Below are 3,615 nucleotides of genomic sequence, written 5' to 3' on the forward strand. Positions count from 1 at the left end.
TGAGAAAAAGAATTATCATGATTTTTTTCTAATTTTTCCTAATTTATAAGGCCTCAAAATATGATAATTTGAATTCCACCAAACCTATCTTATGGTATTCCAAACCTATATTTTTCCAAAAAAAAAATTAAAAATTTAATTTGCAAAAATACCATTGATATTTTATAAATACTAATTTTCAAGATTTTTAAAAATAATTTCTAGAAAAATCCTACTTTTTTCTAACAATCCCATCATTCACGAAATTTTCGATTCCGCATGACAATTCTCAAATCCAATGAAAATTTATAATTTTAATGGATTTTTTATTTTTTTGGGTCAAAAAATATATATTTTAAAGGAATTTGAATGGTCACGGGCGCCCGAATGGACACACCACATGCCAAGCACCAACCCCACATTTTCTCGAAATTTAGAATAATCTTTGCCTAATTTTTTACTAAATTTCATGAATTTTTAAAAAAATTTAATTTACCCTGAATGCATTTAGAATACGAACGGTCAAACAATTTCGGAATTCCAATGGTTTTCCCGAAATACAGAAAGCCAACAGTTTGGGAAAAATGAAAAGACAAAAAAATCGGAATGTGAAAGGTCAAAAGTTTCTGGAATACGGAAAGTCAAAAGATTTTTCGGGATTCGGAAAGCCAAAAGGTTTCGGGAAAGCAGAAAGTCAAAGGTTTTCCGGAAGATGAAAAGCCAAAAAAAAATTTAAAAGAAAAAATTTCAAAAATTTCCTGAGATTTTTTTCCCCAAATGTCAAAATTTTCTCTATTTTTCTAGGCTTTTTTTCAACCTTTTTTTGAAAAAATTCAAAAGCTTTTCTTTTTGTAATAAAAAAAACTCATTTAAAAAAAATAAAAAACAATATTAATAAGCTTTAATTAAAAGCTTATGGAAATTTTTTAGGGGGGGGGCATTTTTTTCGCCACCTGCCAAGCGGAACACCCCCCCCCCCCCGGGGTCTGCGCAAAAGATTGAGAGAGGGAGAGAGTGAGAAGACTCCCTCTCTCTTCTCCCCTCTTTCCTCTCCTTCTTCTCCCCTCTTTCTCTCTCTTCCCATCTCTTGTCTCTCTGTTAACAGAGAAGTTAATTTTTGATTAATTTTGTTTATCATAATTAACTCTTAATTCTGATTAATATTAATAAAAATGTTTTTTTAAAGAGGTGTTTATACACGAGAGGAAAAATAGAAGAAAATTCAGAATCGAGAGATGAAGAGGATCCCACACACACGGGAGAGCATTCCATGCATCAACATGCTGCCCCCTACTGAATTTCAGTAGAAAATCGGTAGAAATTTGATCGCATATCCGTGGAAAAACCCGAAAAAATGTATAAAAATACATTTTTAACCATAAAAATGCTCAAAAATTTTCTAAAAAATTAGGAATTTTTTTTTTAAATTCTAGAAATTTAGGGAATCCATTCTACCAAAAATATCCACAATAAAATATGTGGTATTTTTGTAAAAATTTCCATTAATGCTTATTTTAAAACATAAAAAATAGAAAAAAATAGTATTAAACTCACGAAATTCCCCCGCAACGTCGATTCGTCCATTGAATAGTAGTAACACGCGTTCCAATCGCCATATCGATGATCCATGTGCAAATCATCAACACAAATCAACAAAATAACATTTTTATTAATTTACTTCAAAAAAATGCCAAAAATCAACAACAATTAACTAGAGATTGCTCTGATACCACTGTTAAAACCCTAAGATCTCTCTAGATAATTGTTATGCATAAACATGCATAAATCAGGCATAAACTCATCCACCCAACCACCCTCGAGCCCAAGGGATGCACACATGAATTATAAATGAAATACATCATACCTCTACCTTGATGTCCCAACCATCAAGAGGTATAACTCCAATCCAATAGCATATAGCTATAGTGAGTAGATATGGACCTCTACACACAAGAGACCATTGCCTAAGCCTCCAAGCCCCCTCTTGAGTGTGCCCCATGTCCCTATTATATAGGAGGGCTCTCAAGTGACTCTTAACTCTCCATTTCCCATGTGTGACCCTTGGATGCCTGACCCTTACCTTAACCCTTAAGGTTAGTCCTAACCCATGCTCCACTAGAGCTTGTTCCCCATGCTCCCATGCTCACAAGCCTAATGTGGGTTAGCCTCCTAGTATATGCACACATAATGTGTATATAACATAGCACACATAATGTACATATAACATTGGGAAGGCTAAGTTTGACGAAGGCATCGGTATTGCGTGGGGTCCAGCAAGAGCCTGAGGAGGGCCCCCCCACTGGAGTGTGGGACATATCACTTACACACCCAATATGAAATTGCATGTTTCACAGATTCAGCTGTCTTTAAAACAATCTTTTAATGAAACCATAGTATCACTGATCATAATCCTCCAAAATATCCGGTTGAATTCTAATTTCCAATCATTCCTTCATCGGTGTACCTATGGCATCATTGGCAACTAGAACGCTCACCACCTGTTCACTCAGAGGCCTTTTCAATAGTTCCTAGCTCATAGTACCCGGCAATATAATCACATAAGAAAATCCAGATGGACTCTCCGTTGAAGATCAACAAGATCAACCAACAGATCCATATAAAAGAGTCATGGACTCATCCGTTTTGAAGACCAGCTTTCTTTCTCAACTTTCTTAAGTGAAATATATTCAATATTCTTCTTTTGAGTAAAAGGGGATTTATAAAAATCAATTCTACCCATATTTTCCAATAAAATTAATAATGCTCAAAATTTCACTTTTGATAAATACTCATAATTTGAATTATGCTAAAAATTTCTCTTTTACCATTTAATTTCTTGGATGATCATGGGAATTCCTCTTTTTATATAAACATAAATTTATCAAAATTTTCTCTTTTTCCATTTAATTACTTGATTCTCAAATATCATGGAAATTTCTCTTTTTGCATAAAAATAAATTTACCAAAAATTTCTCTTTTTCTATTTAATTACCTGATTCTCAAATATCATGGGAATTCCTCTTTTTGCATTTTTGCATAGGATGTCCAATCCTAGAATATGGTAGGAAGTCCTCTTTTAGCATTATGCATAAAAATAAGATATGTGTTAATTTCTAAAAAAATTGCCATAGCCAGATAATTTTTAATTTTTCTAGAAAAGAATAAAACTTTGTAATACAATTATGATAGAAGAACTATCCTTAAACTTAAATCCAAATTTTGGAATTAAATCATAAATTTACCATAATTTTATTAACATAAAAGCATAAAAATACTATTTTCTTAACCTCTAGCTTAACAAGCTTAGAGTTTGGTTTTGAATTAAGAATTTATCAATGAGAAGCATTCTTTTTCTAAAGAATTAGCCATAGGAATGACTATTCTTTTGGGAGAGGGAGATACACATAAAAAGCATTCAAAACAATCATTCAAAACTTTTTTGTGATTAATCATTAAAGTTTTTAGAGAAAGCTTGATTTGCATTAAAAACAACTAATTAGAAACTTCTCAAGCTTGAGAGGGGTTGAGAAGTGAAATCATTCGAGAATATTAACAAAACCGTGAAATTCCTGCTTACCTCTAGGTTTGGCAAGCCCCCAACCAATCAATTGGTTTAGTGAGTTGAGAAGAAAGCTC

The sequence above is a fragment of the Cibotium barometz genome, chromosome 16, assembly GCF_041138505.1.
Source record: "Cibotium barometz isolate CiBa-2024 chromosome 16, ASM4113850v1, whole genome shotgun sequence".
NCBI lineage: Eukaryota > Viridiplantae > Streptophyta > Polypodiopsida > Cyatheales > Cibotiaceae > Cibotium > Cibotium barometz.